The sequence below is a fragment of the Heloderma suspectum genome, chromosome 4 (genome assembly GCF_057233095.1).
Source record: "Heloderma suspectum isolate Gila_16-S chromosome 4, 16-S_ref, whole genome shotgun sequence".
Classification (NCBI taxonomy): Eukaryota; Metazoa; Chordata; class Lepidosauria; order Squamata; family Helodermatidae; genus Heloderma; species Heloderma suspectum.
In genome coordinates, this window is record NC_139461.1 from 193,419,352 (window position 1) to 193,444,787 (window position 25,436).

At 43.9% G+C, this 25,436-nt stretch overlaps 1 long non-coding RNA gene across 1 annotated transcript in view; it reads right to left on the minus strand.

Moving 5' to 3' along the window:
- Positions 1-15,176, minus strand: part of LOC146347886 (uncharacterized) — a 147,085-nt gene extending 131,909 nt beyond the window's left edge. Inside the window, exons 1-2 of the long non-coding RNA XR_014790465.1 lie at positions 14,865-15,176; positions 6,580-6,724 (exon numbers count right to left, since the gene is read on the minus strand). This is a non-coding gene — a long non-coding RNA (uncharacterized LOC146347886). The remainder of the gene's footprint in view (positions 1-6,579; positions 6,725-14,864) is intronic.
- Between the last annotated feature and the right edge of the window lie 10,260 nt (positions 15,177-25,436).

The window sequence follows — 25,436 nt, forward strand, 5'->3', positions numbered from 1 at the left end:
TCCCCAAATGGCTCACAGCAATTCAAGTCTGCTATAAAGAACAATTAAAATACAATACAAAATACTGCTAGGAGGTCTGGGCCCAGCACGATGGCAGAGAGCCAGGGAAATGTCCCTCTTCCTTTTGATGGTGTTAGCGGTGGGAGTGGCTAACTGCGGGGGAGGCAGTAGTCAGCTGGGCCTATGAGTAGGCCCAAGCTGGGGGGAGGGGGGGAGTGCTTGGCTTCATCTTCTCCTCTTTAATCATCAAATGCTTCCAGAAGTCACCAATAAAGAGTTTTGCAATACAACACGGAGGGTTGCTGTGTGACAAACACAAGCCAAATTCCCTTCCCTCCCCCAGATCACACAACCAGGTGTCTGGATCACAGCCCTGGAAGAGGGGCAAAAAACATGTTGCTCTCTAATGCAGGGGTGGAGAATCTTAGGCCCGGGGGCCAAACCTAGCCCACCTGGAGTCCCAATCTGGTACTCCAGGGTTCCCCAAATTGCCGTTCCCCAAAATGCCATTCCCCCACCTCCTGGCCCATCCCCTTTCCCCGGACATCGATGGCTTGTGGTTTTCCGGCTTTTGTGCCATTTTTTCCTCCATTCGAAAAGGTTGAAAAGCCTCTCATAATGCTTAGTGACTGGCAGTAAGAGCTTGAATCTAAAATATGCTGGTATTGTTGGTCCTCACCCCTTTTTCCTTTGGCCCCATCCATCACAGGGATGAGGCCTCCAAAAGATTCTCCAAAATGGAATTTGGCCCCCAGGCTGAAAGAGGTTCTGCACTCCTGCAATATGTATTTATTTATTATTATTTATTACATTGATATCCCCTTTTTTCCCCTCCTTAAGGAACGCAGGGCGGCTTACATAATCCTCCTCCTCTCCATTTTACCCTCACAACAGCTCTGTGAGGTAGGTTGGGCTGAGAGTCAGTGACTGGCCCAAAGTCACCCATGAGCTTCCATGGCCAAGTAGGGACTAAAACCCGGATCTCCCAACTCCCAGTCCAGCACTCTAGCCACTACACCACACTGGCTCATACTGTAATGTGTGTTACAGTACCCCTTTAAAAAAACAACTGTTTGTGCAGGATAAATTGAAAATGGAGAGGTGTAGGGAGAAGGGGTCCGACGTGCCACTTCTGCAATCCAAATCATCCCCTGACCAAGACCGCTCTACACACACACACTGATAGGGTTCAAATACAGTCCAAGTTTACAGTTACAAATACAGTCCATCTAACTGTCACCAACCACTGATAGAAGTTTTGCCTGTATACTGTTCACCCGATAACAACGACAAAATCCTTTTCCTGGCTTTAGCATTCTGTTCCAGTACAATAATAAACTCGTTTAAGATGGCGCTACATAATTCAAAAGCAGTGAAAAGTGACTGCACAGTGGAAGGCAAATTGTATAATGTTGCTGCTTAATGTATTAGAAGTCAGCATTATCTGCTTCTGTCTAATCATAATTCCAGCCATTAAAGCACCAGGGATACTATCGGCACAGGCACTATTTTCTGACTCAATTACATTATGCATTAAAAAGGGGTAGTTTACAGCATCTATTAGACTGGTTATTACCCTTGTGCCATACTCAATTGACCAAAGGAAGGAAGGAGAAAAAACACCTAGCCTTCTCTCCAGAGGGAGGGGAAACCACAAAGCCATATTCAATGTAATGCATTAATAGGTGCTCACAGAGAGAAGGATCTGGGTTACAGTTCATTTCTTTCCGAAACGAGCATTCTTACAAAATGCATAAAAGTAAACACCATGCCTCATTACCTGGCTCTATTGTTCATGCCACTCGCATATAGGTGGAATCTGATTATTGGAATTAAATTACATAATAAACTGCTTTAGAATAAGCGACTCCAAAAATGCAGCTGGGTTGCCTAGATCAGTCTTTCCCAACTGGGTGCTCAACAGATATTTAGGACTTCAACTCCCATCAGCCCTAGCTAGCATGGCCAATGGTCAGGAATGCAGGAGTTGTAATCCAAAGCCCTTGGAAGGTACCAGACTGGGGAAGACTGATGCAGATAGAGGAATAGCTCCTCTAAAAATGTAGGAGGCTAGACCATCCTGCTTAGATCCATAGCAGGCACTGGCAGACAAGCATTGTGGGCTGAAACTAGACTTCCATGGTTCATGCATGCATTTATTGATCACTTGAATTGCTATTCCCTTGGGTTCACTTTGGGATTTACCCAGTTGGTGGGCAGACTCACATTGGGGAGGAGTAGGTGGATACCCACCTCTCCCTCCATCATGCATCTAATGTGGCCTAACCTGGTGCCTTCCAGATGTTTAAGCCGACTCCAGGATTCCTGACCAATGGCCATGCTGGCTGACGCTGATAGGAGTTTCAGTCTGCAACATCTGGAGGGTACCAAGTTGGAGAAGGCCGATTTAGTGTAACGTGCAACTCAAAGACCTGTAACGAATACATGTTATTTCCCCCACTCTTCTTTGTAGAAGGAGCATAAGAATTACATGTACAGGCCTCTACTAGTGATGGATGAACTCCCCTTTGCTTTATTGAGAACTGAGCTTGTCTAATAAGGGCTGCAAGTGGGACTTGCAACTAGGGATGGGCAGATCATTCTAATTCTGGTCTGTGTCAGTTTCACTGTGTTCATATGTTCATTCCATTCTGTCCTGTTTCTGCATCAACCTATGAACTTTTTAATTTTAAAAAAGTAAATCCTTAGCTACACACATTTTTGTATGCACAATTCATCCAAAAATACTCATTTTTCCTGCATTTTGGTATGGGGTTTTTGTTTTTGAGCCAAGAACAGTATTGCAAAATGTGTAGAAGTATGTAATCTGAAGGATAACTGTGTTCCAGTATGCATCTTAGTCCAGAAAATGCAAATCAAGGTTCCTTGGAAAACCAGACCAAACAAAATCCTCACACATCTCTGTCTGCTGATACCTCCCTCTTGTGTGTGGATGGTGGTGTTTTGGCTCCATGAGGACTGGAATTCTGAGCCGTGAATTTGCTATTAGTATATATGAATTTGAAAAACACAAAAATAAATATAAAACCCAGGAAGAAGTACCTTTTCCCCAAACCCACTTCTGACATCTAGCAATCTCACAGTACTCCTGATGACATCACTGGGAGTATAACAGGGGCTGAATTTTTCTCCCATCCCACCCACCCCTCCTCTTCACCCTAAACTTACCTTTTTGGAAGCAGCAGTAAATGAGACGCTTCTCTACAAGACCTCCATTTTTTAAAGACACCAGGAAATGCAATTTCCCAAGGCAACTGAGTACTCCATATGGATGCTGGGCATCCTGTAAAATACGTGTCCTAAGGCTCCTTGCACTGGGTGGGATACTGCTGTGAACATGTTCATGACAGCGTCCTAGGTGCAAAAAGTCTTGGGGCATGTAGTTTACGGAGTACCTGATGCCTTACAGAATACCTAGGCACCCTGAGAAACTGCATTATCTATGACTCCTTTCTGACCTGTACATTCTCAGAAGTTTGGTTTACATTCTGAGCTGCAGAAGATTGTTTTAGAGAAATGGCACTTGATTCATATGCAACTCAGCTGTACAAGCTAAAGAAGTTCATACTTCAAGTCAAAGAAATACAATAGTTTGTTCTTTGTTGCTGGTTTGACAACTAAGTGTTGGGGCAAACAATAGAAGATGGCCGTTACCATCATTTGTAGGTTCTTAAATTAATTTGTTTCTGAATGAAGTATGTGCAAAATGGAAAAAATGGTAATGGAACATTACTATTTTCATTTATCACTCATTGTATTCCACACGAGCCAACATTTTAGCAGACAAAGATTTAAGCTAGCGCAGGGCATCTCCCTGGCCAGTGCTGACTTTGGCTGTAATGGATGTGTGAAGTGATCTAGCGAGGCAGCTCATACGTCGTGATGAAAGTTTTCATTTAGCGCCCGCCTAAATCTTTGTCTGCTAAAATATTGGCTGGCATGAATAAAATGAGTGATAAATGAAAATTGTAATGTTCCATTACCATCTTTCCGTTTTGTGTACACTTCAGAGTCCTAATTTAAGAACCTATGAATTGTCTTGCTGGATCAGCCCATCACTTCTTTCTCAAACAGCAGTCAGCCAGATGTCTTCGACAGCTCATGCACAGGGTTGAGGCAGTTCCTGCCCTCCAGAATCACTGCAGGAACCAAGGCTGCCAGTAGCAACAAAGGAACTCCCAGAGCAGGCCCAGGTAGGGTGGGCATATCCACATCACCCCCCGCCAAAAAAGACAAAAGAGGGTACATATCTGCATAAAAATTGCATATGCTGATTTATGCACAGAGCCGTAAATTTAGGGGAAAACACTATGATTTCAATACAAATACAATACAGCTCACTGTAGTGGGGAAAGAGTGTGACCAGGTGACCTGTGTGACTGCTCAGTCTGCTGTCCAAGTGCTACATAAGTGGTAGGAGGACTGGTGCCCTCCAAGTGTTTTGGACTACAATTCCCATAAGACCCAGCCAACATAGGTAATGGTCAGGGATTATGGGAGTTGCATTTTGCCTACCCCTGTACTAAACGTTGATGAGCAGCTTCAAGGCCCCTGCTCTCCCTTCTTACAACTTTTTTAAATCTTTAAACTAGACTTGGACTGAATCAAGACTTGGTTGATTAAACTACACTTGGACTGAAACATTCAAATCAAGAAGCCTCCCCCAACCTGGTGCCCTCCAGATGCCTTGCAGCATAACTCCCAGCATTCCTGACCACTGGCCACGCTTGCAGGGGCTGATGGGAACTGAGGCTCAAAACATTTGGAGGGCACCAGTTTGGGGGAGGCTGAAATAGAGGATGCCTTCACATAGCAGACTGTCCTCAGACAGGCCTCCAAATAGGAGACTGTAATGTAGGACACATGGCCACCCTAGGTCCAGGACCTTCGGGAAATACAACGAGGCGTCCAGGACAAGGAAGGGGAGGTGTTTTCGTAACCTCTGCTTGTGTTGTTTCTATGGGGTTCAGCTGGAATAAAACTTGCCAAGATTTGAATTGAGCAAACTTTCTTTAGTTAGAACCAGAGGTATTCATAAAACTATGCAGCAATTGCCCATATACAGGGCCAAATGCACAATGACTCTATTCCATATAACAGCAATGCAACCACTAGGCCCTCTTAGTCCAAAGAGGAAGAGGTAGCTTTTGCTTGCAAACTTCGGAGTCAACTGTGGAGCAAACTTTCACCAAGATGCTGAGCACTTTGGTTATCTGCAGACAACTTTAGTTCCAAAGCACTAAAGCACTAGGTAAGTAATGGCAACATTTAAGCAACAGCAAATAGGCAACCTGTCGGGAGCTTAAAGGCCACAGGGCTGCAATAACAATGCAAATATAACAAATCCCAGAGATTCAAATGCTCTTTCCCATGCCCTTGCCCATCAACCATCTATATATATCAATGCAATGTACCTTATACAAGGTGATAAGAGCCCATAATTATAATTCAGCTTTCCAGCAGAACAAGCAGACACCTTTTTTTCCTCCTAGCTCTCCCCTCTATAATAACTCCACCCTTATGGACTAAACCAGTCAGTTCATGGGGGCTACATTTTCCTTCCTACTCTCTGGCCCAGAGGCCTTGAGGCACGTGAGGTGGAGATTTAATGCAATTTCTTGAGCAGCACTACTCCTCTGCATCTGGGTGCCAGGATAGAATCTCTCTAATCCAGTGACAGGGAAATTAAACACACACACAGAGGACCAGAGATATTTTGATGTGAGGGGAGTATGGTGCAGCCCAAAAACTATGCTAGAACACACACACACACACCCTACAAACAAAGATCTGCGGGACAAAAACAAATATTACTTTAACTCTGTGTCTAGCAGCTGACCGGGGTGGGGAGGGTCCTTCATTTTTACTGTAGAGTAGGTTCAGGGGCCCTGATGCAGATCTAAAAAGGCCCCCAACCTACCCACCCCAAGCTAGGGTCCCAATCCAGAATGAGGCAATGCACCTACTCTTGTGTCAAAATAAAGAAAAGACATAGCTGCTAGACACACATTTAAAGATGTGTCTTTTCTGTAATCTGTCCCTGATCCAGCCAGGGCAGCATTTTCATTACCTCCATTTCTCTGGATCAGAGTGAACTGTAGCAGCATCCGATGTCTCATAGGCCACTCTGGAGTTTTCATGGAGCTGGATAAATTCGTTCTGCTCTCTGCCAAAACTCAGCAGAGCAGAACCAGACAGGGCATCTGTCGTCCTGACAAGCATCATAAGCAGGGCATCTGTCTACCCTTACTGGCAGCACTTCTCCAGTCGATCGACAGAGGCTTCCCTCCCCCAGCCCCTTCTTCCCTGGTCCTTTCCACAGAGATGGTAGAGACTGAAGCAGGGACTTTCTATGTGCATAGCACTGAGCTATAGCTACTGCCCGTGAGCTAATTCACACCTCTGGGGTTAGAGCTGTTTTATCCAGCTTTTGCTCAGATAAGAAACAGCATAATAGCAATGGAACAGAAGGAGGGGGCAATGAATCTCTGAGAAATAAAACAGCATCGATCGCTTTTTCCCCATCACTGCCTGCCCCCCTCTCTTTCATAGCCTCACCTTTTATGCCTCTGCTCACCTAACCAAGTTGGGCCATCTGTTTCCTTGTTGCTCATGTTCCCTTCCGAAGTACATCACACAGTATATAGAATTTCTTTTGCTAGTTTGTTCATGATAAAATGTCTGGTTGATAAATGTCCCATACCTTAAAGAAAAGAAAAACGAAAGAAAGCTGAATGCCATTTACAAATGGCAACTACCTCTAAGCACAAGAGTTTTATAATGAATTGCTGCCTTGTGAATATCCATCAATCAACAGCCCTGTGCACAGACCAGACAGCTAGCTTAAGTGGAAAGTTGTTGGAAAATTCCAAAGGTGCTGGGAAGGCTTTCCTTCAGAGAGTTTTACACAGTCGGGTTCTAGTCATATTCCATATGACACAGCCATGTATCTGTATGACAGCACATACATTTGGCCATGTGCTCCATGCTTGGTGGACAATTTTTAAATGTTCACACAAAAAATCCTTTCCACACCCCCAGCTTGAAATACCAGCACGTGCCCACAGCATTATCAGGCTGACATTTTTTCACTGGCAAGCAATGCTGGTTTTCATCAGTTTAAGCAGGAAATTAATCAACTGAAGTTCAGTAAGAGGGGGCAATTTTAATTGGTATGGGCAAATAGGGATCCATGGGAGTGTCAGTGCAGCACATTCCACAGTATACAGAATTTCTGTTGCTAGTGTGTTCATGAGAAAACATCTGGTCAATAAATGCTTGCTACCTTTAAACCTTCCCCCTCTCCCCATACTTTATTGCAACCTTACGTAACCCACTGCCCTCGATATTTGGTGGACTGCAACTCTCATAATTCCCAGACAGCATAAGAATTATGGGAGTTGCAGTCCAAAACATCTGGAGAGTACCAGTTTGGGGGAAGCTGCTGTATTGCTTTGAGGCTCTCGGTCCTGGTATATCACTGTAATAAATAAAATCAGGTAGATAGAGAGATAGGACTTTTAACAACGACTGGTACATTTTACTGATTAAATTGTAAATTATCTTACACTTCTTTCAACATCTCAGTATCTCTATATCTATACTGAGACAATCATAATGAGCAAAATGTATTTAGATTAGACTGCAATCCTATACACACTTCCATGGAATTAAATCATATTGAATGCATGGGACTTACTCCTGAGTAGACATACATAGAATTGTGTTGGATATCAATTAGCTGATTAAGAGGCAGATGGTTAATCAAGTAGCTTTAAAAAAATCAGTTGAAACCCCTCAATTTGGAGTTGTATGGGGTTTCAATATTTGATGAGGCTTAGCTGTCTACCCATGTAAAAGACAGTAAATGAACCAGCTGCTTAACTGAAAAGTGCTTTTAGCACTCCTGCTCTACAATCAGACAGCTGCCTATTAACATTCAGGAGAAGCAGAGTGTGGAAATTAAGTTGGTGGCCTGATCTTATATCCTTTTCCTATCCATCACTTCAAGCTTAGCTAAATAAGGCCCATTCTAGGCAATTCTTGATAAGCAAGTTGAAACAAGAGGTGATCAATGTGGAATGTATACTTTTTTACAACAATCAAGTATAGCAAAGCTATGGGTTAACGAACAGTGACATCTGAAGTCCACATGCCATCGTTTTTGACAGCCTAGTACTTTTCCATGACAGATCTGCTGATCATCTAACACAGTAATTGCACCATGTTTGTAGCAGGAAACACTTTTGTTACATCCTTGATCAGCCCTGTCCCTTCCAGTCTCCCTGCAGGCATTGGCTTTATCCATTCTGAATACCATTAGCATAGCCAAAAGGAACACTGCACTCTTCTCTCTCTCTGCTGTCCGTTTTTGTGTTGTAAACAATATGTCAGGTAAGAAGATCACAGTGTTAGGAAAAGCGAAGACTCTGTATTTCCAATTTATGATTGCACTCATTCACTTAATGGGCTCCACTGAACCCTAGTCAGCCACAGCCGGTAAAATAAAAGCTACAGGCCAATGTACTGCGGAACATATATCTCAATTAAATCCTCATACATATCACATCAAGCTTCTGATAGGGTGAGATAAACCGGAGCTGTAACCCAAAGCATCCATGTATTCTTGTAATCTGGATCAGTGGCTCTCCCTGAGATTATTATATTTATTTCATTTCTATACTGCCCCATAGCCAAAGCTCTGTGGGAAGTTTACAACAATTTAGGGTGCAATCCTATACATGTTTAGACAGAAAAAAGTCCCAGCATGTCCCAGCCAGAAAAAAGGTCATACAATTCTGGCTCAGGCATGCTGGGAATTGTAGGCCTTTTTTCTGTCTAAACATGCATAGGACTGCACCCTTAAACAACTTTTGCCACATATTGAATGGATGTGAGTAGCACTTTGATGACCCCACCCATAAAGGACCCAACATCTGTGCCAAACATGATTCTACAGACTTTTCGCACAACAGAGGTGCCAATAGGTGTGCAAAACCCATTTGACATACCTTGTTTTCCTAGTATTGCTTCCTACACTTTGAGTTGTCACAGAATAAGTTTCAGCAACAGCAAACAGCCAAATCCAGCCCCTGAAAGGGGAGAATCCTGAGCCAAATCCAGCACCTCTCAACTTTTAGTTCTGCAATGGGGAGCCTGCAGCCAGAAGAATGTATGTGGCCACCTGCCTAATTTCATGTGGCCCACCATGTCATCTGGTCCTTTTGATGCTCCTGCTCAACTCTTTCTCTACAGACCCCAATGCTGGGAATTGCTTCCTCTTGCTGTGTGTGTGTGTGTATGTTAAGGTACAGAAGTGATGGGTAGGGATAGAGCAAGGGTATGCAAGCTGGTGCCACTTAGATATTTTAGATTAAAACTCCCATCAGCTCCAGCCAGCATAGCCAGTGGTCAGGAATTGTGGGAGTTGTGATCCAAGAAATCTGGTGGGCATTAAATTGCTTACCACGGGCATAGAAAGTCCTGTGCAACTTGCAATACTGCAAATTCCGCCCACATCTTACTCTCATATCTAGCTCCACCCACCTGTGGCCCCGGATTGCCTTTTTTCAATGGTCAATGGCCATCATAGGAAATATTTCCTCACCCTGCTTTAGCTTTAATTGCACCTCACCACACACACACTTGAGAGTGGAAGCCAAAGATCTGCCGCCGTTACATCTAGTTTGATCTTCGCTGGGAGATTATGCAAGCATATGATTCAAAGCCCTGAACAACGCAGTCCAGATTAGAATGACATGAACTTATTTTATCACAAAGTACACATTTACAGATGCATTTTCTGTCAAAATGTGCATTTTTAAACAAACTTTGATAGAGTTTTCTTTTGAGCTGCATTCCAATCAGTGTGAAATCTGAAGGACAACTACGTTCTGATCCACGCATTAGTCTAGGATGTGCGGATCGGGTCAGTCTGTATAGGCATTTTAAAAGATTGAATTCTTCAAGCATCCCTGACTGCATGTGATTGCAAACATTTCAGCAGGTGTTATTGTTAAATGTGATTTTATTATTATATCGTCATCCTCTTATTGTTTTACATTTTCTGCATCCACTTGAGAGGGTTTTCCCTAACCAATATCATCTGCATGAAGACAAAGATTCCACAGATGCAGCTTGGAGGGCTCTCAGTCGCTGGAGGTATTCAAGACTGGGCAGCCAGCAACTTCATTTCAGCTGTTTTAGAGGACACAGTTCAGACTTCAGCCAAGGAAACCATGGCTAGGATCACCTCAGGGAGAGGTGTGTGTATGGAAGCGGGGAGGGTGTCCTGTGCCTCTAACAGCTGCATGAAGGGAAGGTTCCACAGATGGAGTTTCTCCCATTCCCTGATGCTGGGGAAAAGCTTCACCTGATGTGTTTCTGTCTGTCACGCAGCTGTTAGACTAGGCCTAAGAATAAAATAAAAATAAAAATAGACAACGGCTGCCTGGCCACCAGAGTACCCTTCAAGGCTGGTAATATAAAACCTTTATTAGAGACAAATAAAGTTTGCAAGCTACCCAGTTGCACAGGTAGTATGCAAGCTATCCAGTTGCACAGAAGTCTTCTTAGGGTTACCATCTTTTCAACTGGTGTCCTTGTGGCTTTGCCTTTAACAGCAGTCTGGTCTCTAGGAATAAGAGATCCATGTTTAGATCCATGCCAGCACCAAGCTGCACTAGCAGCTTTCTGCAAAAGGCACAAAAACAGTCCAGGATGGTTTTCTTCTGTTCAGTAACTCTTTTTCAGGCGGATTTTTTTTTGCTGTCTCCCCCAGCCACCCTTGGATCAGATACTGAGATATGATCCCAGAGTATATGCAGAGCCCCTCTAAGCCAGCATCATCAGCTCAGCCAATCACCTTTCCTCTCAGTCTTTTCTCCATGAGGTCATCCTTAGGCAACAATGCTGACAGTTAGATAAGGTCATCACAGTCGCTACTTGAATGTACTCATTTCTAACTAAAGAGTGAGAAGATGAGTAGGAAATGGACGAGCATGAAAAATGCTCATTTTGGAATTTCTAACATATTATGGTGGCAAAGCCTTGTATGAGATAAGAATCCAGATGCAATTCTATTTTATAGCATGCTTACCTTACCCTGTACTAATAGTATGTAAAAGCAGGTTTAGGGGAAACAAACATTTTGGGCTTGACAAACTTGTAAAGGGTCACCCGCCCGATTGTGACAAATTAGCATTGCCTTGAGCCCAACATGCAGGGAAGTTAGAAGAAAGTTTGGACTTGAAGCATATAAATCACTCTTGTTTGATTGGTTTTTGTTTTTGTTTTAACTTCTTTCGAATTCTCCTGTGAATTTTGAAACTGAGCTTCTCCAAATATTTCCAAATCCTAATCTGAGCCCTGAGAGTCAGTGGGCTGAGTCCATGCCTTCCATTTAACTACATGCACAGACTTATCTTGTCTCAACACAGACTCTATCAGCGAACTGCCCTCAGCCAGACCACTGGTTTCCCAGTAGCAGGACAACCCCATGGCTCTGAGACTCACTGAGGTGATCCTTTCTGCCCTCATGTGCTCATTGCTGTCTTCTTTTTCTCTGCCTCTGCGCATACAGGCTGATACTGCAACCATGATGAGGAGGGAGCAAAGAGAGTGTAAAAAGCTGATCCAGAAGCTGGAAGGGGATATTAAAGACCTCCAAAATGAAAACTCTGCCCTGGAGGACAGCAAGAAGAGACTTGAGGAGGACATCGGTAACCTGCAGTCAATTCTGGAGGTTGAGAAAAGCGAGAGCAGTCCAGACTCAGCACTTATCAGGAACTTAGAGGTTCAAATATCTAATCTGGACAAAGCCATAAAAAACTGGAATACAACATTGGTGACAGCTGAGATAGAAAAACGAGAATTACTATACAAGGTTAAGATTACACAGTAGAGGTTGGAGAGGGAAGAAGTTGAACACTAAGTTACCAAAGCATGGCTTAAAGAACAAACCAAAGTCAAAACATGCACTGTAGAATCCCTGAAAGAAAAATAGAGTATCAGCTTCTGGAGAAGAGAGTTCCAGAGCCAAAAGCAGAAAACTCTTTGTGAACCTTGAAATAGGGCATTCTTTATTGGACTGTCTTACTCGCATTTCCTTGTCTACAAATCTTGTTTCATTCTGCTATCCACATTTTCTTTTGTCTCCAACTCTTTCAATCTTTTTCCAAATCCTGTCATTTCTTCTCTCTTCCTTTCATACTTAACATTCATTCTTTAACTTTCCTTTCATACTTTCTCCTTTCACACTGTGTGTATGCACGTGTAATAATGCTTACTCCTGTGAGCTCTTAGAGTGCTGGGCCAATGAAAGGACAGGCAGAGAATGTTGGGAAAGGGGGCTGCAGAAAAGTCAGTTAGTGATAGTTGGAGGAAGAAGAGAAGAGAAGCTGGGGAGAAAGAGCTGAAAGGACACCAGAGGGAGAAGAGAGAGAGAAATCTTACATTGCGTGTTTTTGACCTCAAACTTCAGGAAATGGTAAATGATCTTTTTAAAAAGAACCTTTTTGTTGTTGTTTTCCCCTTTGCCAGTTTATTTGTAGTACGTTTATTTTAAAAGTGTAAAGTTGTTCCAGTCACAAGGGAAACAGGGAAACATATTTTTATCCAGTCATTCTCAGACTACTAGCCCCGCTGGCGACATGGGATTTGTACCAGTATATCTACATAGTTTTCCAAAACAAGTTACATGTAAATATATCTAAATTTCTTTTGCTGCAGTCCAACTTACTAATAATTCCTGTGTGGGTTTGTCTTTTAATATAAACCCTCTGGATGACAGGTCAAATTAGAAATGGCTGGTAACAGTACACAGAATCACTTCCACAAAATCTCTCATGGAAAGACTTCCACTACATATCACAAAGGCACAGGGAAACATGAAGAATCTGTCATTTGCTCAGCTATTGTAGAGAAATGCCACCAGCAAGTTTGCTGTGAGACAGGAGGTGGGGATTTTGGTGGAAATCATCTGTCACAGTGACGGAGGCTGCATCTTAAAGAGTGACCGTTATATTGTGCTTGTGTGTGTTTTTTGGTGTGTAATGTGTATATTGCACTGCAATGCTGCAAGAGAGTTTAAAAACCCTTTCCACTTTTTTACACATTATTGACATACTGCAGTTGCAACTATGCACTTGTCTCTCCACACACATGCATGAGATTGGGGCAGGCCCATATTTGAAGCCAATTATCTGTTGCCGGTGCATGTAGTTTGACCCCTACTTTGCTGTCAGCCTCACCACGTCTTTGCTTTGCAATGCAAAGGGAAAGGAGGAGCGGGCCTTTGCCATCCTTAAGGGAGTCCTCTGCCATCTTCTACACCAACTTTTTTCCCCCTCCGCCTCCCCCTCCCCCCACCTTTCACAACCTGCCCTTTATCACATCTTGCTAGACAGAGGGATCTCGAAAGCGCACACATGTTTTGACTTCTGGAATAAGTGAAATTTCTCCAGCCTTACGAAACTGCTTTAAAAAAAAAAAAACCAGCCCCAGGATATTGCTTAAAACATTTTTAATGCCCCAACCCCAAGAAATTGTTTGAAATTAAAAATACCCCCAACCCCGAGAAATAGCTTAAGAGCGCAAACCTATGGAGGGCACAGGATTTTTTGGATTCCTGGATGCAAGGCTGGAGGCAGCACTCCGACCTTGGACCCAGGAGTCCGAGCTCCTTTCCCACTCCCCTGCCCCCTCGCAGCCAGCACAGAGAGGACAGGCCAGCTGCTTCTACAAGCTCACAAATTCGAACTTGGAGAGAAAAGGGGAGTGCCTGTGAACAGGGAGGGGAGGAGACTGGGGAAGCGGGGATACGAGCTTTCCCCAGCCTCTGTCCCTCTCCCTTCCCGACACCTCATGCAGATAGGGAAAAACATCTGTCTAGCTAAATGGCAGAGTGCGAGGCACACCGTGCCTTCCTACTCTGCTTTGGATACTCGCAAACCTCCGAGTTCAGAGGCTTACACGTACTTAGCACGGATCTGATAGGATTGTGCCCTAAAATAAATTAAGACTACCCTCAACCACAGGAAATTGTTTTTAACTGAAATGCCCCCACCCCCCAGAACTTGCCGTTTTAAAAACTGAAATGCCTCAACCCCCAGAAACTGCTTTTTTTACAGAATGCCCTCAACCCCCAGATATTGCTTAAAATAAATTCAAAATACTGCCAACACCCAGACATTTTTTAGAGTAAGAATACCGCCAACCCCCGGAAGTTGCTTTTTAAAAAACTGAAATGCCCCCGACCCCCAGAAATTGCTAAAAGTAAATATATATGCCCCCAACTCCCAGGAATTGCCTTTAAAAGATAAAAAAATGCCCCCAGCCCCAGGAAATTGTTTTACAAACATTAAAAAAAATACCACCGTCCCAGGATATTGCTTAAAAAAAGTTTTAATGCCCCCATCCATAAGAAATTGTTTTAAAATAAAATGCCCACAACCCTCCAAAATTGCTTAAAATTAATTCAGAATTGCCCTAACTCTCTGAAACTGCTTAAAATAAATTCAGAATAGCCCGAGCCCCCAGACATTTAAAAAAATTGAAGTGCCCCAACCCCCAGGAATTGCTTTCAAAAAAATTGAAATGCCCCCAAAGCCCAGAAATGGGTTTTGAGGAAATAAAGCAATACCAAGAGCAAGCAATGACATCCCCCCCCCCGCATTAAAAAAAAAAAAAGTTAAAAAGTTTACATATTGTTTGCCACTGGCACAAGCCACTTCTCAAAAAGAGAAAGAACCTTTGCTAGCTTTGCCATGCAGAAGAAGTTTATGCACTCCACCCTCTTAAAAGTCTAATCAAATAAAAAGAATAAAATCGTAATTTGCTAATACCTGACTCAGTTGTAGTTTATACTGCTTGCTCTGCTGCTAGTTGGGATTTTTTTTTTAAAGCATGGACTTCTTGAGGAGAGATTGCCACTATCAGCTCTCAGTGCCTACTCATTGCCTCAGGTCGCTGAGCAGCGCCCAGTACAAAGAAAATAAGAGGCTTGTTCAGGTCCTCCTACAACTTCCCAGATAGGAAGAGAAAGTTGCTCTTTAAGTTTTACAGGGGTTCATTTCCCCCAGGCGCCCAGTCTAACCGAAACACAGGTGCCTCGAAGATGGACACTCCCATTGCAGGCGAACGATTTGAGCATGTGCGATTTGAGTGCACGCTCAGTTCGCTAAAACGAAGCCACTGCCTCGCAGCCATATTGTAAGCGCAATGGTGCCCTTGAGTGGGAAGTAGGTCAGGACTTTTCCGCTTGGATTTCTGGGAGGTTGAGGCAGGGGAGTTTTGGTAGCAAGGCGCCGACCCACCGTACGTTGATTCCCACACGCATTGAAATCAATAACTAATCAACACACTTGAGGATACTGCCTTTGTTATAAAGCCAGATCAGTTCCATCCAGGCAGAAGAGGACTTTATCCACTTTGAGCACCAAAGTGAAGACAGAAATGTGGGATAAACCTTTCATAATCAATCAACAGGTTTAGGGATATACCAAGGTTCACTGGTGTGCAAAAATATTTCAGACTCACTGACCACCACCCTCCTCCTCACCCAAGTGAAGGAGTAACCCAAAACAACCAACGAGAACTGAGTGTGCTTAGTTTCGGCAGGAATGCCAACTGACTTGAGGCAGGGAAGGAAAACCAGGATGGAGGGGGGATGGAGTGGAGTGTCTGAACAAGAACACTCCATACTGCACTTTTTTGTAGCAGGTTCCATCTGTTTGGCTATCATATGGAAACAAAAGGAATCAATATGAGGGTCCCCAGTGGGGTCTCCCCGATCAATGCACCAAGGATGTTTGCCCAGCATGTTCCATGAATATCATTATGGTTAATATGAAGCTGAAGTGAACTGAAACCCCTGTGAGCTGCACAATTCAAAGATCTAGCATCAGGGCCAACCCTCTCATGAAGCAAGGTGATGCCCTTGCTTGAGGCAGCAGATTTAGGGAGAGCAGCAGATTTGGTGTGCCTGGGCGGAAGACTCACTGTCCACTGCTCCCCTGGATGCCCACCTGTTGCCCAAAAGAAAAAGGGGGCACCTGTTTGCTGCTCCATGACAGCTGGCAGCTTACTCTCCAATCTTAGATTAAAATGTGGCAGCTGTTGGCTAGCCAGCAGCCACCACGCTTCTATTTAAGAAGAGCTGGGCGCCTCCCTTTTCAGCCACGGCTGTTGCATTACTCGCTGCAAGTGCGACGACGAGGAGGAGGAGGAGGAGGAGACGACGACGACGACGACGACGGGTCTTCCTCTTCTTTGTCTTACTTGTCCCTGCAGTCAGACTTCGGGGTTCCAGAAGCTATTACTGCCCATTGCTCCTTGATATCTGCAAGAGAGCTGACCCAGGGCTTTCTACCTTCCTTCACCCATTTGCTCCTACTGGCTGCTGTGTTGGTCTGCCCTCCCCTTCTAATTGGTCTGGGAGGGAACGAAGTGGTGGGGCACAGCTTACCAGCCCTAAAGCAGAGAGCTAGAGCATGATAAGGAATGAATACTGTTCTGCTGCAAAGATGTGACTTGCAGAAGGTTAAAGGTTGTGCTTTTGTTTTGTCCTGGGACTGCTTTGTGAGCTTCTTTGGGGGAAAGGAGATTAGTTAGTAGCCTGCAATGTGTTTTTTCTACCATACCCTTAATTAACATAACACCACCCCCATTGACCACTGATAAGGAGCGGTACTCTTGTCCTGGGTCTGTGTTTTAAAGCTTTGTTGAAAAAGAGACCGGAAACATTCCTTAAAACCAACCACTGCTAATTATCACTCAGCCACCCTTTCTGTTTCGCTTCCCCATTCACTGAAAGGATTCTCCAACTTTCTTCCTTGGAATTCTGTTGTGATGAGGGCTTATTTTCTGCCAAGGCAATATAGTGCTTCCTCCCACCCAACCCTTTAATTTAAAATATGTTGAATTTCATAGTATGAAGCTGAATTAAGTAGGATCTAGGCATGCTCTATTCCCTCTCCCACATGCAAAACCCCCTCCCCTATCTCGCAAAAACAGCCCCTAAAAACAAAACCTTCAGAACTCATTGCTCTCAAGGTGGCAGCCAAATATTTATTTCTTTGGTTTGTTTCTTTCTAAAATCAAGTTTGAGTCCCTTCACACCTGTAGACTTGTACCTGTTAAAATGTACCTGCATGGATGGATGTTTTGGCTTTTTTTTTTTACATAGAGTAATTATGCCAGGACATGGCCTGGAGTTTTGTTCTCACTGCCAAGTCTTAAATCTTTGTTCATGTGATGTTAAAAAAAATGTTGGTACTACTAGCTGAATGCCTCTGACCATGTGCAGCAATGCCTTCCTCCAAGAAGGACAATGTCATAATTTTAAAGGACCCAAGGACCAATTGTCTTTCAGTATGTCAAGAGCCATTTAACATAAATTAGTGTAAGAAGAGAGTCCTATATTTTTAAAAGTAGAAAGGTAATTATAAAGATGCTGTTTTTACTAGCAGCTACTAGGGAGGATGAAATTCTGGGCTGTTCAGTCAAATTCTGGGAATCCTAGAAATAGATCCTGAAGGAGAAGGGGGCATTTCTGAGCATGAGCAGGGTGCATTTCCTGAGCACTAAGCACAGCCCCACTCTTCCATAAAATCTTGGATTGTGCGTGTGTGAGTCTTGAAACCTCAGCTAGGGGGAATCTTCACAGCAACACTGAAATCGCTCTCCATTTTTCTGCACTTTTTAAGGAATTTGGCATTGCTCCATAAGGGGACACATTGCGCTGAAAGAAGCAGACAATCCCACCCCCCAACCTGGGACTTTCACAGGTCACACAGCACTCTAATTCACATTATTTTGAGATGGCTTGGGCAGAGTCACAACAGTCCTGATGCATGTCATCATTCTGAGAGCCTTGTCCCACCCACCCCTCTTTCACCTTGTCCTGCCCCCTCTACTTCCTGAAGGCAATGCTGAATACGTATCCAATGGCCCATACCCCATTAGTACCTATAATAATACAATACAATATAGTGCCAGCAGCACAGTTTCCCTTGCGGAAAAGTTAGCAGGACCTTGGGGCATAAATATCACAAGATTGACCTATTGAGATAGCACATTACAACTAATGCGCAAAAGCGCTATTTTGCTCCGTTGATACTGCGAATGTGAGCGGTAGTTGCTATGTAGTGGTTAATGTGTGCTACACATGTCCGCTATGGTGATTCTGTCTGATGCATCAGGGCTGAGTCAGGGAGAGGGGAAATGCTTCAGAATGAGGAGGTCATTACTGAAGGGGATAACTGCTAGGTCTAAAGCCATCACTCCGCAGTTACGACAGAGCGTAACAGCGAGATCCTGCATTTATGAATGGGAATCACAAGCTGTTAATCAGTCTGCTTTTCCACTCATAAATGCAAGATCTCACTGTAACACATTCACACGAGTACTTTACTGCGCAAAAGTGCTACATTGCTTTGGCGATATCACGACTGCCCTGTACTTGTGCATTAGTTTTGGGTGGGAATCAAGACTTTGCTGTGCCCAGCTGCAAAATGACAGAAAAGGCAGAGAGAGAGAAAGGAAGGGGAAACACCCATTGACCTGGGTCACCGAGGTCACAGCCAGGTGAAAGACACACCCCTGGGCAGGACTATCATGCCGAAGTTAATGTGGAGGATTGGGATACACAGCATTTGAAACAGGTGAGCCAAATCAAGGAAACAGAACTGACTAAAAGTAGTCTGCAAAAATCCAGCTTTTATGCCAGTAATCTGTGAGGTGGCTGCTGACTGACCATGATGTCATGTGCTGCAAGCAAAGTAGAAATGCTTCCAGTTCACTGCAAATCGCCCATGAAGACAGGCCCCTACAGTGTGGAGTAGGGGAGTTTAATCCCACCCCCACCCAGCAGCTGCCTCAGACAACCAATTTCGTATCATGAAAGGGAAGCAAATGGTGGTTCAATTTATTTTTATTGTATTTTTTACTCCCAGGGAGATGGAAAGGTGCTTATAGGATTTTCTGCCTTGGATGCCAAAATAATGTGACCATGTATTGTGACTGGGGTGGAGGGGGGCATTATTTGCTGCTCCCTCTCACATACTAGAACCTGGGGTCAGCTGATGAAGCTGATTGGTGGAAGATTCAGGACAGATAAAAGGAAGTATAGTGTATAGTTAAACTATGGAGTTCACTTCCACAAGATATCGTGATAGCCACTGATTTGGATAGCTCTAAAGGGAGGTTGGATGCATTCTTGGAGGAGGCAGCTATCAATGACTGCTGGTCCTGGTAACTATATGCTACATCCTGTATGAGAGGCAGTTTTCCTACGTACACCAGTTGCTGGGGGACATGGGTGGGCGGGTAATGTTGCACTCATGTACTGCTTGTGGGTTTCACTAGGGCAGCTGGTTGGCCACTGTGTATATAGAATGCTAGACTAGATGGACCCTTGGTCTGATCCAGCATGGCTCTTCTTATTTTCTTATGTTGTTATGGTCTCACTCCATCCCAGTCCACAGTTGCCTTTAGACAGCCATGTGTACTACTTCAGTTGTGAGGTACACAATTAACACTCTCCCATGCTGTACAAATGTTTGCCAAACCTGATTAAAGAAAAATTACTCTGAGCATGTGTAGTTTTGCACTTTAAACTCATTTAAATCATATCATTATAACCTAGGGTCATCTGATAAAGATAAGAGAGAGAAGATCTATGGATGTGACACCCACTATCCTTGATCCACTTTCTCTCGTCTCGGCCAGTGTGGCTTTATGAAGGCTATGCAGGCCCACCTATTCAACTGCATAGATCCACCCTTTTGTAAGCAATGTGGATCCCATTTAATTATTTATTTATATTATTTTTTCCATGGGGCATGGAACCCAACAAATACTTTACTTCACTGCCTGTTCACCCAAGTGCCTGCAGAAAAAAAATTTTAAAACCCTGAATACAATGGTTAGGTAAAAATATAGATTAATATTCATCCTCTGTAGACACCAGTGAGACAAAAGTGAGGCATGGAAATATCCTGTATTAATATCAGTTGCTTCCAGATACTTTTGAATTAACTGTGGAGCTGCTGGAGAAGGGGGACATGATTATGGGTGTTTCTACATTAAGCAAAAAACCCGCGAAAACCCACATCCTTTCTGGAGCTTCCTGCTTTCGTTTTCTTTGCAGGATTAGGAAGGGCTTCTTTACATGGCAGCCATGTGGTCTGAGCTGAGGGAGTGCCTTCCTCCCTCCCTGGCATGTGTGCAAAGGCGGGGGAGTCTTGTTTTTGTAGATTAACTTCTGCTGTACTGTTTTCTCGCAGCCCTCAGGAAACCTCTGACTTACTTCTGAGTAGATGTAAAATGAAAGATTGTGCTGTAAGTCTGCAACCCTTGGCACACTTATGTGGGAGTAAACCACATTGAACTCAATGGGACTTACTTCTGAGTAGACATAGATCACCCTGTAAGTCTGCAACCCTCAGCACACTTACTTGGGAGTAAGCCCCACTGAACTGAATAGGGTGCTCTGAAACAACAGAGGGCGTTGCTTCTGACCTTGGTGGGGTGGAGGATCAGATGTGTCTCCCTTCACTGCAAGGAGGCATTTTACCCTCTTCTCCCAACTGAGAAATGCAGAGGCAGGAGACAAAATCAGCAGGCGATTCTTGCCCTTGCTCCTGTCAAAGCTCAACCTGACTGCGCCCCCAACAACTGAAAACGAATGCCCACAGCAGGCAGACACAGTGGTTTCTTCTGCTATTGGAGAATTTCACAGGGAAGTCATGGCGCTCCTGTTCCGTGGGCTGGAAAAAATACATTTTTTGCATTTGGGGAAAACACGAGATAGGCTGGAGGAAATGGCGTGAGACACCCTGGAGGGTAACGGCATCGTCTAGAGAGCCTGCAAATTTCCAAGAGACAGCCATCTCAATAGCAGGATAAAAGCTCCATGTGATGAACCCCTATATACTCTAATGAGAACTACAGAGCTAGAGGATTCTCTTGCTGCAGAACCCAAAAGTCTTTCCCTCCCTCAATGGTGCCTGACCCCTTGTCCCAAGGAGAGCTGTGGTGTCTCCTGTATGCAGATGTCCTGCCAAAGGAGCTATATGAATGCAAAAGTCTTTTCCTCCCTCAGAAAATTTCCATGAGATTATTTTTAACACAAGGAAAATGAAGTCAATAAACCTGAATCCAAGCAAATATTAGGTTCTTCAAAGAACATGTTTTGCCTTGAACCTACCCTGTGGAGCAAGAGTTACAGATATCAGCCACAGTGAATTTTAGATCATAACTTCCTTGAATGCCTTAAAACCACCCAGTTGTCTGTGGAGAAAACTTCTCCAGCTAGTTTAAACTTTAAACCATCCTCCATAGTGGACTTCATACTGTAATCCTGCTAAAGAATTGTGACGTTCCTATAATCACTGCTACCTAAAGGGACAGAAGGAACTACTGAAGTGCTTGGAAGGCTTCTCCTTTTATCTGGGGAAGAGAGAAAGAAGCTGCTTCCTGTCCTTGATTCTATTATAACAACATCAAATATTCTCCAGAGGAAGTTCTTGCCAAGAAAGGAGTAAAAACAAATCAACTTCAGACTTGAAGTATACACTCTGTATATTACAAGCTGTACACTTAGTCTGATCATATCTGCTGACAGGATGCAGGCAGAAAATATATAGGGCCTCATCTTGTACTCATCACAAGCAGGAGCCTTAACTACCTTGCCTAAATTCTACACAGAATCAAGTTCTGCTGAGGTGCATGTTTCAGGAATTTCTTACTTCAAGGGCTTGAAACCCTGGTAGAAAGAAATGTGACCCTGCCATCTTAATGGCTAAGGCTGAGTTTTATCCACATCTTTGGAAGCAGAATGCCAGGGTCTACTGTAGCCATAGAGCCATCTTGAGGCAATTCATATTTATCTATTTATTTATGAAGTTATTTATGAAGTTTATTTATGAAGCCATCTAGAGGAGCTAACAGGCTCCTCCATTGGTGCCATTAGAAATGCCCGTGCTGGCCTCTCAGGTCTTGGGAGAGACAGGATGCTCCCTAAAGAGAGAAAACTGCTTCTTCTGTTCTACTGGTTTCAGAAAAAAAGGCAGGAAAACCCTTAGTTAGGAGGAACTCCCTTGTCTCTGCCCAGACAGTACATTTCCCTTTCTGCTTCTGAGGGGGCGGGGGTATAAAACTCTCCACAGGGGGGGGGGGGAAAGGTTCTGGAAACCTTTCATTTTCTCACCACATAGCTCACCCCTTCTTGTTTCTGAGAGAAGAGGGGGTCTAATAATCTCTACAGAAATATAGAGCTGGATTTGAGAGCATTAGCTGTTTTTCTATTTCTGAGTGGCAGGGAAAGTCTGGCACAGTTAACCCCTTGATATACTGAGGTAAAGCCACCTCAGGTTGTGCCAACATGAGGTAGCTGGACTGGTTGACACGTTTTGAGAGGATTTCAATGTAATTTTTCAACTTTGTCAGAACACTGTGGCCTGAAGTCAGAATGGAGAGAGAATTGGGAGGATAGTTTTCCCACCTTTTCCTGAGCTGTGCCTCAGGGACAGCAGGCGCCTACTCCATCCCTTTTTCCATGGCCTTAATCATAACCTGACATATCTAATTTAAATATTCCAAGTGTGAGGCTTTCTCATGGATGGCGGGGGGGGGGGTGAGGGGATCCCCCTCCCCAATTTCTCCAAATTTAACTTCACTGCCTCAGCTTCTGGCATGTTTTCATCCCCAGATGAGATAGATGAGTGCCTGCCCACAATGACCATCCTGTTATACTAGGGCTGATTGTCATGTGGGCAAATCATCTGGGAACTGGTCAGGTTCCCATGTAATGCTATGGATGGAACTGAAACCAAATACGCCTTAATGGGCTTAAGTATTTCTTGTTCTGCCTCTCTGAACTAATAAAAAACATTGTTTTTAAAAGCAACGGACGTAATGAGACAGAAACTACAGCGACTAACAAGGGAAGAAAGGAGAGATTCCTGCCTGCCCCGGCCCCCGTGTCAGAAGTCTGAACAAAAATCAAAACTTCAAAAGAAATGTCACTGCTCCCAAATCTTAACCCTGCTCTCCTATTGAAGGCAGAGCCAAGACTGAGATGGGTTCCTCCCCTTCCAGGTGGATACAAGTCTGAACTGATCTGATTGGCCCTGCCTTCCTCGCTGACCGAGAACCATAGAAATTGGGGAGGAGTTGCACAGCACTATGGGCATTTCTACACCAGCCTAAAATCCTGCATTTAAAAATGGGGCTTTCTGCTTCCGTTTTAAATGCAGGATCACCACTGACTCCCTTTACATGTGCTTCCTTTTCCCCTCCCCCTGTCCCCCCTCCCATTATCTGTCATTGATCTTAAGCCTCTTCTTGCCACTTTAACACTTTTGAGGAAGAAACTGAAGTGGAACACAACGGGGTAATTTGATAGCTCATTATCTGCGATCTATTTAAAAACAGAACAAAGGTTTAGTGCAGGAGGGTCACGGCAGGGTCACCACGTCATGTAAAGAGCCCGCAAACTTCCATGAAGGAGCAATCTCAATCGCAGGATAAAAGCCCAGTGTGAAGGAGCCCTATATGCACAGAAATTCAAGAGAACGAACATGGTGGCCCTGCTGAAAGCATTTGGGTTAAAATAAATGCAGGGAATAAAAACAATACTGCGGTTGGAGTCAATGGTTCTTCATCAAACTGGAGGGAAGTATTGAGCGGGATGCCTTAGGGCTCTGCCCTGGGCATTGTATGCTTCAACATTTTTATTAATGACTTGGAGGAAGAGGTGGGAGGGAATGCTTACCAAATTAGCAGATGACACAAAATTGGATGGAACAGGTAATACCTTAAAAGACAGAAACAACATTCAAAATTACCTTGTTAGGTTAGAAGACTGGGCAAAAACTACAGAATGCAATTTAAAGAGGCAAGTGCAAAGTTCTTCATTTAGAAAAAAGAAATCAAAAGCACGGGTTTAAGATCAGGGATACCTGGCTTGACAATACATGTGGAAAGGATGTTGGAGTTGTAGTCTATTACAAGGTGAATATGAGTCAGGAGAATTATGTGGCTGCAAAACAGGCAAATGCAATTTTAGGTTGCCTCAACTCTACTCTGTGAGTCAGACCTCACCTTGAATACTATGTCCAGCTCTGGACACCACACTTTAAGGGTTCATATAAATGGGAAGAGAAGGGCAACAAAGATAATTCAGGGACTAGAAACTAAGTTCTATGAAGAAAGATGGAAGGAAATGGATATGTTTAGTCTTGAGAAGAGAAGGGTGGGGATGGGGGGATATGATAGCATTTCAAGTACCTAAAGGGTTGTCACACAGAAGACTGCAACCTGTCCTCTATCATCCAAGACTGTAGGATGAATATCAGAAAAAATAACCTAATTGCAAAGCAGTCAGACAACGGAGCAAATTGCCTAGGAAGCTGGTGGGCTGTCAGTCGCTGGAGGTATTCAAACAAAGACTGGACTGTCAGCAACTTCATTTCAGCTGTTTTAGAGGACACACAGTTCAGACTTCAGCCAAGACTCCCTGGCTTGGATCATCACAGGGACAGATGGGGGGAGAGGGCCTTTTTAACAGCTGCATGAAGGGGATGGTTCCACAGATACAGCTTCTCCCATTCCCTGATGCTGGGGGAAAGCTTCACCTGTTCTGTTTCTGCCTGTCATGCACCCATTAGATAAGTGCCTAAGAATCTAAAAAGAAATAGATGGCAGGCACCTGGCCACCAGAGGACACTTCAAGGCTGGTAACTTAAAACCTTTACTAGGGCCAAAGTTCACAAGGTAGTATCCAGGCTTCCTAGTTGCACAGAACTCTTTCTAGGGTTGCCATCTTTTCAAATGGGGCTTTGTGGCTTTGCCTTTAACGGCAGTGTGATCTCTGGAAATGAAGTCATGATGTTTAGATCCATGGCAGCAACAAGCTGTGCTGGCGGATTTCTGCAGAAAGGCACAAAAACAGTCCAGGATGGTTTTCATCTGTTCGCTTGGCACACCTCTTTTTCAGGTGAATGTTTTTGCTATCTCCCCACCTGCCTTGGCACCCCAGGGACAGATATTGAGATATGATCCCAAAAGGTATATGTGGAGCTCCTCTAAACCAGCATCATCAGCTCAGGCAGTCACCTTCCCTCTCTGTCTTTTCTCTGTGAGGTCATCCATACTTAACAATGTTGGCAGGTAGATGAGGTCATCACAGTCTTGAATGTATTCATTTCTAACTGACCCCAAAGAAATGCTTTTTTATGAGGTTTCTCATTTATTATGCAGGCAAAGCCTTGTATGAAGTAACAATCCAGACATAATTCTATTTTATAGCATGTTCACCCTGTACTAATGGTACATAAAAGCTACTTTGGGGGGACCAGCTTGTTTGTTTTTCAAAAAAATTGAACAGCTTTGGATTGTGAAATATTTTCTTT